The following is a 13,369-nucleotide window of genomic DNA, read 5'->3' as shown; positions in this document are numbered from 1 at the left end:
AGTACTGGCTCTATAACCACTTTGCCAGGAGAAAACACACATAGTTAAGTAAATTAAAACGAGTTTGTTAGCATAAGAGACTGTTAAAAACTGAGAACAAACTGAGGGTTGATGGGGGGTGGGAGGGAGGGCAGGGTGGGTGATGGGTATTGAGGGGGCACCTTTTGGGATGAGCACTGGGTGTTGTATGGAAACCAATTTGACAGTAAATTTCATATATTAAAAAACAAAACAAAACAAAACAAAAAAACGAGTTTGTTGTACCCTCCTGCTCCATATGATTCATCCCTCCCTTAACTGAAGGAAATGGGTGTATACAAAGTGGCCAGAGGGGAATGGTGTTAGCTAAGGCAAAGCATCTGTAACTTCCCTCCCTCTCTCCCTGTCAATACCTCTGGAGGCTATTTGAGCCACTTGAACTTCTGAAGCACAGGAGAAAGGGGAAAATAACTAAGTAGTGCTGCCTGGGGGAAGGAGCAATGACTAATATCCAGGATCTTAGCATTTTTGAGGGTTGCTACCTCAATCCTTTCCTACAGAAATTTGAGGAAATCATGGCATACTGTCATGATGGGTCCATGCAAGGCCTGGCTTGTTTTCCTTCCCTCTCTCCATCAGTCCTTCTTTCTCTTTCTCCCTTCTTCCCTCCTTCTCCCTTTCTTTCCTTCCTTCCTTTCTTCCTTCTCTCCTTCCTTCCCTCCTTCCTTCCTTCCTCTCTTCCCTGCTGCCCCTAACTCTTATTCCTATCTCCCACATCACTAATAAGTAACAATACTATTCAAGCATGTTTAATATGTATTCTTTTTGTTATATATATTCTTTAAAAAAATATAAGATATATTTTTAATGGATACAAATGAAATTATGTGCTAATTCTTATTTTTATTTTCTAGATTCACTCAGCATTGATTCTGAAGATCTGTGTATGTTGCTGTGTATGCATCTAGTTGGTTGCTTCTAATACCTCAAAGTATTCCATTGGGTGAATCCATCATATTTTACTTATCCAGTCCCCCAACTGTAGACAACTTGATTGCTTCCAACTCCCTACTATCTAAAAAAAGGTCACTCTTAATTGTCTTTACACACATTCTCTGACTTTCCTCTGATATACATATACCAGGAGGCATGTTGCCAGTTCATAAGGCATAGTACCTGACATTTAATTCTTTTTGGCTAGAATGGTTTACAGGATTTCACAGGCTGCATCTCACCAGCAGGACCTGATGGCTTCCATACTCTTACAGTTCCACCAATGTTTGATAATGTCCAGAATGGTAAATTTAGTAAATCTAGTTACTAATGAATTCATATGCTTGCTAGGCTTTTGGGTTTTCTCTTTTGTGAATGAGTGTTTATGTCTTCTGCACATTTTCTATCTGATTCTCACCTTTTTCTTGTTGATTTTTATGAGATTTTTAAAAAATGATAGATGTAAATTCCTTATAAACTTTGACATTACAAATAACTTCAAATCTGTACCTTACATATTTGATCCCTGAAATCTTTAATTTTAGTGTGATAAAATTAATCATTTATTTTGCTTTTAAAATCATCCTCCATTATCTTCTAGGATTTTTATAATATTATCTTTCACATTAGGTCCTAATTCTAAATCCTAATCCTGGAGTCTTGGATTCCTGTGTTAGTCTGCAAATTATCTATCTACCTATCTATCTACCTATCTATCATCATTTATCTATCATTTATTTATCATCGATCTATCTACTTACTATGTATCCACTATAGAGAAAGCTGACCAGCTGAACATTCCCTCTTTTCCCATGTGTTTGTAGTGTGATTCACTCATGTATTATATTTCTCTCTATATGTGATTCCATCACTGAGCTCCCTATTTTGTTCCAGAAATCAGTTTGCCTGTCCTTACATCAGGGCATGGATGACTTTTATTACAAAGGTTTTATGATATGTTTTAGTAATTGATAGAACAAGTGGCCCCTTTGTTTTACATTTTCAAAGGTGACTTTTTCCCCTTTGATTCCCTTTCACATTAAAAACAAAAACAAAAACTCTTAGATTGTTCAAAAAAAATCAAGTCAGAATTTCTTTAGAATTGCTTGCAACTGAAAGATTCATTAGAATATCTACTATATATCATGTTGTCCGACTCAAGAATATGCAATGTCTCCTTTTAATCAGTACTTCTATGTTGTTTAATAGACTTGCATTTTCTTTTTGCCTACAGACATCTTGTGTATTCTTTGTTAATTCCTAAAACCTTTAAGGGTTTTCTTTTTATTTTGAAGGATATTGTATTTTGGGGTATATTTTCTATTTATCTTGATTTAGTTTGCCCATGCCCTTCTTTCCTCTGGGTTCAGGTCTATCTGGAAAAAAAAATCACACATTAGCATTCTCCTTCTGTAGAAGACCTAGTATTTTCTTTATCTGGTGGATCTAAAATACACTGAAATCCCAAATCTGGCTGAGGTTGAAACTTTCATACCTGTGTCTAGTTTGGGATTTATAACAACAACATTTTTATTACTAGAGAGATCTGAACTTTCTTTTGAGGGTTTTAAATGCTTTGCAAACATCACCTCCTTAAATTCCCACAGCATTTCTAAGGATAAGAATGTAGGTGGCAAGGGTAAGATACTGTCTTACTTCAGTCATGCAAGGCCAAATCCTGGCCTCATTTTATGTACCATTCAGTGGGAATCACAGATGAACCCTTCAGCAGTGAAAACAGCTCCCACACATACAACTTATGCACATGCTTTGAGATGGGCTCAGTGTATAGGAACTAGTGGCTGAAGGCAAACCGAGGTCTCTCTGATGAACTTCTTTCCTTTGCTTGTATTTGTTTCAACTTTTCCTGCTACTCTTTTTCCAGCCAGCCCCTTCCCCCTTTTTTTTGTTTTTCCCAAATCCAGATATAGAAAAAAAGTAGTCAAAGCTAATCCAAAGTAAACTGCTAAATATATATTTTTAAGCTTCAGTGTACCACTTAAAATGCCAGACTGTTAAACACCAGACATAGAGTGCATTCTCAAGGGCAATGGCCAGAGGTGGAATGTTTTTAGTAGCCTTTAGCCAACATTTTGTGAGTTCTGTGCCTGTATTATTTCATTATCTTGGACAAAATAAAAGGTTTTCTCCTTCTCCTCCTCCATCTCCTTTACCTCTTCCTTCTTTCCTCTCCCTCCAACCCTTTGTTCACAAAAGATCTTTTTGAAATGAAGGAAAACAGGCAAAAGAATGTGGTAAAAATATAAACAAATATTATGACCATTTTAGCAATAACATCCAAGGGCATTGATAGGAAAAATGACAGGGAAATTTATATTTAAGTGTTGTCCAAGTAAAATTGGAAATAAATTAAAAGAAAATATAAAACAAAATATATTAGTTTTAATTATTTAGGATTTAAATCAAGACAGAGACTTGGGATAAATTTAAATTAAAAAAATACTCTCATGAGTGCTTCTGTGATATTTTCTCTGAAAGAAGAAAACAAATATATTTTGGTCACTTTGACAAAAAATACAACTATAAAGTTAGTGACAATTCTTCCCCATACAGATTGCTACTCATAACACATTCTAGTACATACGTATCTCTGAGTAGCTATTCCAGATTTAGAACAATTTAGTTTTGTATACTCTCTAATCTCAAACTATTTAATTTGGGGTGATTATAAGGGAAAAGGGATGAAAAAGTACGGGAGGTGTCTGCAGTGCAGATTTGGAAGATATGAAAATATGGAGAATCATTTTCCTTTTAGAAGTGATTTCAGTTGCCTGCATATACAGTGGGGGTTGTACCTTATGAAAAAGGGGTAGATGGACAATTATCCTAAATTCTGCAAAGCTCATTGTGCTCTGGCTTGAAGTTATTATAAACAGAGCTAATATTATAACTAACCTTATCAATGAGGACAGTATTTGAGAAATAAAAGTGAATTTACTAATGAAATATTGCATTAGTCGCTTTCCATCTTAGGTAAACAAGTTACTCTGTGCCTTTGTAATGGGCAATAGAACTCCTGAGAAGAAAGTCAATAATTTCAAATTATAAATAAAAAGGGTATCAAAATTGGAGAATAATTATACCAATACATTTTAGTTTATGCATAGATCAGGGTTCAAATACAAAATGATTTAATCTACAAAATAGGTTGCTTTAAAAAATGTGGAAGAGCCAGAGGAATAGGTTCTAGGCAGGGGTTCCAAGATTAAATTTGAAAACATCTCTGCAGAACTGACCCATACACAAAAAGCTGCTGTCCCTGCAATAAGGAAGACAAGGGATGACTAGTAAGTCGAGGAAGCCATTACTTCAACAATGGACTCTAGCCCACACTCCTTCTGCTTCCATTTGAGGACCAGGAAGCTTCTGACAAAACAACTGGCTCTAGAACCATACCATCACAGCCACAGACCTTGCCAATAAAAGGGATATCCTACCAAATTCTCAACACCCACAAAATTATGCACTGCATACTTAAATTCGTGTTTCTGCTGTTGCTGAGAAGACAAATGCTCACATGTTTTGCCCACTAGCAAAAGTCTCCCATCTCACTTTTTCCTGCCAGTTCTTTCAGGGGCACATCCACCAAGTATTGGCAGAATCTAAGCTATAAAGCACTTCTGCAATAAGGCAAAACACAAGAGGATTAGAAAAGAGTTGAATGAGTCAATATCTACCATATGCTGCATTCTGCATATTATCTACAACCAAGGTAAACAATTTTATAAACATTTCATAAAAGCTATTATGGCATGAAGATGTAAAGTTACCAGTGGGCAAAAATGTCAGTTGGAAATTAGATGTAGCCCCAATTTGTATTAATTTTAGATATGTAAAATATTACTGAACTAGTCCTTATTTAGTATATGATATCTTAACTGAGGTAAAAATATTTTCTTTTTGGGGCGCCTGGGTGGCTCAGTTTGTTGAGCGACCGTCTTCGGCTCAGGTCATGATTTCACGGCCTGTGAATTCAAGCCACGCATCCAGCTCTGTGAGGACAGCTCAGACCCTGGAGCTTGCTTTGGATTCTGTGTCTCCCTCTCTCTGCCCCTCCCTGGCTCATGCTTTGTCTCTCTCTGTGTCAAAAATAAACATTAAAAAAATACATATATTTTCTTTTTATTTAAGTTTATTTATTTTGAGAGAGAGACAGACAGACAGAGGGGGTGTGAGCAGGAGAGGGGCAGAGAGAGAGAGAATTCCAAGCAGGCTCCACACTGTCAGCGCAAAGCCCACGGAGACTCGGGACTAGATTTCATGAACCATGAGATCACATCCTGAGCCAAAATCAAGAGTCAGATGCTTAACCCACTAAGTCACCCTGGTGTCCTGAGATGAATATATTTTCAAAGACTTCCATAGTTCACTCACAACCTCAGTCCCCTTTACTTTATTTTTGTCATAAGTTCTCATCTGTAATTTTGTCTGTAATTCCATCGTTAGAGTTGTCAGAAACCTAACTGCCAGAGTTAGAGTGGACATATTCAGTAAGAATCATTGTTATTAGTATAGAGCTTTACACTTCTATTCAGAAATTGTCTTGAAATCTTTATTTTTGTATTTTCATTTTTCCTGTTACATTGTACGGGGACTTTTCTCTTAATCAGTTAGAGATATCCAGATTGTTTCAAAACATATTTTTGAAAATGAAAAGTGAAGAACTACTGACAAAATGACAGAAAGGTCATTTATCCATGGCTTTACAGACTAAAGCAGGGTGACCTGGGCTGCAGAGGGAGGAGGGTGAGGTGTGACCTCAGAGGGGATCTGGCCTGACAGGAGTTGGGGTGGGGATTTGGAGAGGAGTAAGATCAGCTTTGTCTAGCCCTGCGTGTCGGCTGTGCATAAACCTTATTGGGAAATGAGCCAAAACAACAAACTCTAATAAAGTCTGCAAAGCATATTTCCCGGGAGCCCCCCTCATTACCTGGACAGCAGTATGGATGGTCACTGATGTGAGGGCCTTCCTCAGGTCCTGGGAAAGAAGCTCATCAATACCACAAGGCTTTACTAAGCTCCATGTCTACTGCCTGTTGAGAAAGCTTTGTCTGTTTTAAAGAACCCAGAACACTCATAAGCCCTGAATAATAGAGTGTAAGCAGACTTGGTAGTCAGGGATGAGGTTGAATGCAAGGGAAAATCTTGGTACTAGAAGCTAAGTGGCACCAAATATTGGTGACATACTCACTCATTACACCAAATATACTAGGTGTTCATCTACATAATCTCCTTTGAGCTTCACAATATTCCAAAGTAGATGGCAGAGATGTTATTACCTTCATCTAATTGATAAAAACAATAAAGCTCAGAGAGGTTTTAAAACTAGCTGAGAGTCACACTGCCAGGGAAATAGCAAAGAAAACCATATCATAAGGTTGAATTTAGTCAAAAAATGTTATTTCTTACTGCGATAGATTTAATATAGTAAGTAAATAGCCTTACTAAAAGGGATAGGATATTTGAAACTTTAATTCAACATGTTTGGGTAGGAATATCCTGAAGCCATGTTATTATAAGAAAAATAAATTTTTAGAAAAGCATCAACGTCAAAGCAATGGCTGATTTGGTCAATCAAATTGAATCACCAGTTAATTACATTAAATATCTTTAAAATTAGGAAAAAATGCAATCAAAGTAGTTATTTGATGTTGTGAAGTCAAATAAAAAATCATTGTGGGTTTTTTCTCATTTTTCAAATAATGGTGTTGGCACAGTGTAGGGAAACAAACCACAGACTTATAGAATCCCATATTAATATTTCTTGGTACATTATGAATCATTTATTGCTCTACATATTTTTACACCAAGGCTGGATTACTGATCTGAATTTTACATCATCTCCTCTATTTCTTGTGCTAGAGAATTAATTTGGATAATTTATTTGGTATTCATTTGCTTCTTTATTCATTCTGTCCAGTTTTAAGCACTTGTTGGGTGACAGGTACAACATGATTTTTATAAAGAAAATGTAATGGTATTTATGCATGAGAGAGAACCTCACACTGTGGAATTGCACTTGAATCACAGCACACTTGGTCTTTCTTTCTAGCTCTAGGCAAAAGTTCTCAGGGAACCAGAGAGAGAATACTTAAAAAAAGATATCAATGGTGACATTGGCTACAATAATTAAGAAATATTTCTGGTTGTGAAGAGGTGGGATTTCATCATAGTTTAGATGATATGATCTGAAAAACTGGAGATAACCCCAAGTTCTTCAGTGGATGAATAGATAAACATACTTGGGTATCTCATGGAATAAAGATACTGGGCAATAAAAAGAGATAAACTGCTGATTTCTGCAATAACATGGCTAGCTCTGAGTGCATTATGCTAAATGAAACTAGCCAGACTCAAAAGGCTAGATGCTTTATAATTCCATTTATGAGATTCTTGAAAAGTGAAAACTACAGAGAAAGGAGACAGATAACAAGCAGGGGCTGGGCAAGTTTGGGGCAGTGTTGACTACAAAGGACATGAGGGAATTTGGGGAGGTGATGAGACTGTTGTATATCTTGAGTGGGTGATTACATGCATGTGTACATGTGCCAAAACTCATCGATCTGCATACCAAAAAGGATGACTTCTACTATATATAAATTATACCTAAAAAATGACACTGGATTCTAGAGTTTGATTTATTAGGTTTCAATCAAATCCCACCTCTGCTATTTGTTATTTGTATAACCTTGGCCAAATTACTTTGCTTATTTAATAATCCTCATTTATAAGTATCAAAATAATATTTACAGTTGTCTTAAGGATTAAATGAAGTAATCTATGTGAATTGCCTAGCATAGTACCTGGTATCGATTTACTTTCAGCAAAGAGAAGTCACAAGTTTATGCAAATAACACACTTACCACTGCTGCTTCTTTTGTTAGACAAGTGGGCCCTCCATTATTTCCTCACATTCATACATGTTCTCCCAGGACAACAGTTCATGTCCTGAGCTTCCCCATTTGCCCTCAAGCACCAGGATACCTACCATGAGCACACCACCATTCCCTTTACTGGGGCTTAGAATAGCTGGTTCCATGACATGTTTTCTCTTAATGGCAGCCACACACTGTGCTTATCAAGGATGGAAAGAAAGAGAAGACAGTCCACAATTCAATCATTTCCCACTGCTGATTTATTCATGATGATTGACTTTTTTTCTATTTTTTTCCTTATCCAAAATATCAAAAAATGTCATTTACAAACAAAAATAAGGAATTGTTACAATAATATATGCAACTCCTTATTTCAAAGCATTATATTATTAGGACCTAAAAACTCCTTTAAGCATTATTATTTGGTACAGCAAAGAGTTTAGTTAGTTTGAAGGTCAAAAAAAATGGAAATTACTTTCATCCAATATCAAGGCTAATGGTGAGGAACCATGGCATGGATCCTCTAAAACAATGGATAGTGCCCAAATTCTCTACATGGTACAGTGCTTCATTTTGGAAAGCATTTCATTTCTTTTTCCAACAGATTGCTTTTCTAATTATATTTTGCTTATGTCATTGTCCTTACTTTGCATTTTCAGAGAACTCAACAAGGACAGGTGGCAGAGGGTGAGAGGAAACAAAATGACCTAGAGATATACTAGATTCAACTTTTGGAAGTCAGGAACCCCAATGTACAGTTTTACTTCTGCAGGTTGATGCCCAAAGACAAAATAAATGCATTCACCTCATAAACCTTGGTCTTGCGTTAAATGCAAATTATTCTTGAGAGATAACATATTCAATCTTATTAGTCATTTACATGTTAGTAAGAACAGGTTTCTAAGATGATTTGTTGATGAGGGTCAGAATGAGAAAGAGGAGGAATGAGAGCTTTGGGCAAATGTTGAGAGTGGGGGAAATACCAACACCCTAAGTGTTTTAATGATGTAGAAAGAAGACACTGGGGTTACTAAAACTCAACTTTTCTTACAGTTATCAACCCTTTTAACCCTCAGACCATACAATGGCTTGTTTTTTTAATGTATTTGGAAGCTAGTTGTATATTGAAATGTTATTGAATTTTCTTTTTCTGCATACCTACATAATATTCCTTCTGGTCCTGACTGCAAAAGCAAAATGCTGTTGTCCACCTAGTTACATAATTACATTTGATGCAATAGAGCCTTACCTGAGAATTTCTGGAGAGTACACACACATACACACACACACACAGCCTCACAGACACTTTTGCCTCTTCTATAAATAGAGAAAAGGTTAATTCCATTCTACCTGAACCCTGAGCATGGCCTCTCATTTGAGTTGATTATTAGTAGATAGTAAAAGAGGAATACGCATGCTAATAATATGCCTTGGTCACTTTTATTTCAATCATGTGCCAAGAGGTCCTTTATTCTTGGGAAAATATAGTTTCCTGACAAAAATGCTTTTATGGTTTTCTGAGGAAATGCAAATAAATTGTGGGACATCTATCTGTGTGACCAGTATAGTATACTTTCTGTGGTAGTCTACAAAGATGGCCAATGGTAAATTTTCCTTCCCATACATGCATTGCATCCTACCTATCAAGAAGTATATTTTCTTTCCTCTTGAGTCTAGATGGGAACTCTGAATTATTGTGACCAAAAGAGTGTGGTGATAGTGATATTTGGAACTTCTGAGGTCAGACCTTACTTAAATAGACTGACAATTCCTGCTTTCTCCTCTTAGAAACCAGCTGTCATGTAAAAGATCCAGATCAACATGTATGAGACTACTATGCTGTAAATACCTGGTCACAGGGAAAGGCCACATGGACCATATATGTAAATTAATGCTAGTGAGTGATCATAGTTGATTCCACATCAAGCAAACATCAGCTGAAACTATTGTCTCACAGAATCAACAATAAATTGTGTTTTTTAAGTCACTAAGTTTTAGAGTGGTTCATTGTACAGCACTACATACAGAAACATTTTCCTTCCCCATTCATTTCACATGTGTCACCTCCAACAAGGATTAAAAATAATAAAATCAAAGAAACATGCATGTTGAACAATTAAGAATGTATACACATTCATGGGGTGCCTGGATGGCTCGGGTGGCTCAGGTGGTCAAGTATCTGACTCTTGATTTTGGCTCAGGTCATAGTCTCAAATTTCATGGGATCAAGCCCTGCATCAGGCTCTATGCTGACAGCATGGAGCCTGCTTGGGATTCTGTCCCTCCCTCTCTCTTTCTGCTCTCCCCCCACCCCTGCAAAATAAATAAATAAACTTTTAAAAAAAGAATGCATACACATTCATAAGTAACATTTTATTGTCAAGATGCCAAGCAAGCAAATTTTTCAGCTTAAATTAATCTTTCAATTTAAATTACGTCACTATGATAGATCACTTTTTTAAGAAATCAGCCTCCATATCCATTAGGTTTGGAAGATCCACTTTCAATGTGGTATCTCATTCTGCTAATATAAGCTGAAGGCAGTAGTAAAACCAGAAATGCATGTAATTGAAAAGTACACCCATCTATTCATTCATTTTGTTTTCTCTGATCTACATTTAAAAAAATATTTATGAGCTTGTTTGGAAAATGTGAAAGAAAAAAAATCAATAGAGTAACCATGATTTATAAAGGTGAAACCTTTATGTCATGAATATTTCATCAGGGAAATGTGGAAACCCTCAGATTTTATCTGAGTATATTCCTCAATCTGATGTGATTAATTCATGAATAGGCTGACACCCATTATTAATGGAGATGATCACTGAGTACATAGGAACAGGATGAGAGTTACAAAACAAACACTAGTCTCAGGAGGCTTCTGGGAATTTTGAAAATAGTCTGGGTCAAAGGTAATTAAAGGCCAATGGTGAGGAGAGAAGAACAAGGAGAGGACAAGATTTTCTGCATGCCTTGCAGAGGGACATCAAAGTCAGTCAAATCATACAGTCTGCTAGAGAATTGAGCCAAACCCTCCTTTTTCCTAGGATTGGATCAGATGACTCTCTCAGAAGCCATTTCAGTGGAGAACCTAGTCAACTATATTTGTCTTGACTGTTGCTCAATTTCCCCAAGTATCCAACTGTTTTTAAGTTCTTCCACCCATTCTGAGAGCCGTGGAAACATTAATATACAAAATAGAAAAACCAAAAGACATTTTATGGAGAAGAAATAAACTGACCACATTCAAGAGGCCCATAGTCAAGAAATTAGTGATTCAACCAGTGGCACAATAAACACCCATGAATTTCCAGTAGAGTGGGAGGCAGCACAAAGAACAAGGTAAATTACAAGCATAACAAAAGAGAAGTATATTTGGTAAAGAGCTCAGGTGGATAGTGGCCAAAGGCAGTTCTGCAGCAAGGTTTCAAATGGCAAAGGTGTGAGGAGCAGGATGGCCCAAGCTGTGCAATGCCCTCAATAGTTTTCAAAGGTGGCCCATGGTGATGTGATTTCATTCTAAAGTATTGATTTCGTTGAAGAAACCCAAAAATTTCCAAGAGTCATTGAGAAGGATATAGAAATTGTCAGAAGTTAATTTAGCAGCAGAAGCACTTGCTGAGACTAACATGTTTCCTTGCAAAGGAAACTCACCTTGGATTTGAAGGCAGTCTTTTCATGGCTCCAAAAAACAGTACAGGTGTTTGTGTCTCTATTAGTGAGCTCTTCAACCTGGTGCTGAAAGAAGTCTGTTTGCTTTTGGTATATTTAATTATGGTAGAAGAGACAGAAGACATCATGACAAGGTGTGTCAGCAGGGAGGAAGTGTATGTATGGTGTGCACGAGCCTCCTTGATTCTAATTGGCTGTTCTTTGTTGGCAAGGAGAACTGGTGATTTTCCTTACCTAAGAGACTGACCCCAGAACATATTATGCACATTCAAGAGTCCTATATAGATTAACAGAAACATTTTAAAAATGTTTTAGCATGCAAAAATGGTCTTTAGTCTTTTCCTCACTTACTATGAGTCAGACTATACATATCATAAATATGTATATGCAAATAGGGGGGAAATTAAGTCTGTTTTATCCTTTTTTCTATTCCTGGTATCTAGCAAGTAAATACTCTGTAACTTTTTACTACATGAATGAAAGGAAAGAATGAATGAAATGAAATGAATGAATGAATGAATGAATGAAGTTCTTAGAAGTCTTCCACAATATAAGGCGCATTCATATTTTTACTTAAACATTTAGGTTTCCTTCCTTGATTACACTAGTGAATACATTCTTATATACAACCAATACAACTTTGTATATGAATTGATTTAGAGCCAAAATGCTACAAATTTTTTTTTTTTAAATGCAGCAAAGCAAAACAGAAAACAGTGAGCTAGACAGGGACTTAGATTCTTGTTTTTGGAGTTTCACTAACTTGCCGGGGACTTGAGAATTTCACTGCCTCTGGATTTTAGCCTCCTCGGCATAAAAGGTAGGAAGGGCAGTGGGAGAAGTGCTCTAAGGTTCAAAGTGCTTTTCAGAGACAACATTTTATGATTCCATAAAGAAGATGTATTTTTAGAGCATGACATGGGACTTTTTGTAACTTCATGAGATGAGAAAAAGAATCATAATGTGTGAAAGCTAAGGAATAATTTCAATTGAGAAAATAGAACAGGAAGAAATTGTTTTGAAGAATCTGGTTTAATACCATAACTGCAGGAAGATAAATGGTTACGATATGCGGGATTAATGGTGGTCCCATCATTCTTAAATGTCTTGTCATACCTATTTATTTATCTAGAAGCTGATCTGGGATTACTTAACTGATTGATGTGAATTTGAAAGCTCTGATGGCATTCGCTGTCTGTCTATCTCTGTCCCTGTCTCTTCTCTGTCTCTATCTTTCTATGTCTCTGCTTGTCTGCCAATTTTTCTGTGTTTCTTACACACACACACACACACACACATACCTCGCCAGGCCAGAAAAATCTCTGTGGTCAGTCCTCAAACAATCTAGGAAGTAAAGGCAACACATAGCCTCTCTGATGCTTTATGGCCTGTGTGCTAGCCAACCTGATTTGAGGAACTTCCTTTTTCTCACTGCCTATTCATTCAGTAGCAGGTTATTCAGATTTTACTCCTAATGGCAAAGAGATTTTTAATTTTTTCAAAATTCTGTCTTTATAAGTTAAAAGACCCATATTTTTGTTATACACATGCCATTCTGTAAATCTGCTTTTTTGAAAGATAACTTCTACCAAATGAAGTTAAAATGGACTAAATCAAAACCAAACCTAATTTCTTGGCTTTCCTCATTTTTCCCATGTCACCCTTCTATCCCTTAAATGGCTGCTAAAATGACTTAACTTATAAACATTGAATAAAAAGTGTGCAAAATGTCCTCTAAAAAAAGATGTTAGCAGTTTAGAATATGTCATTTTAGACGTATAATCTGTTATAACATTTGATTTACCTATCAAAAAGGAAAAGATCCATGT

At 36.4% G+C, this 13,369-nt stretch overlaps 1 long non-coding RNA gene across 1 annotated transcript; it reads left to right on the top strand.

Annotated features, from left to right (window-relative positions):
• The first annotated feature begins 897 nt into the window (after nt 1–897).
• On the top strand, nt 898–9,819 carry LOC122233082. Its single transcript, XR_006210533.1, has 3 exons — nt 898–982; nt 4,559–4,705; nt 9,657–9,819. It is a non-coding gene; the product is annotated as an uncharacterized LOC122233082 (long non-coding RNA).
• Nucleotides 9,820–13,369: the final 3,550 nt, after the last annotated feature.

The sequence above is a fragment of the Panthera tigris genome, chromosome D4 (genome assembly GCF_018350195.1).
Source record: "Panthera tigris isolate Pti1 chromosome D4, P.tigris_Pti1_mat1.1, whole genome shotgun sequence".
Lineage (NCBI taxonomy): Eukaryota > Metazoa > Chordata > Mammalia > Carnivora > Felidae > Panthera > Panthera tigris.
Note: the sequence above shows the minus strand (reverse complement) of the source record. Positions and strands in the feature narration are given on the sequence as shown.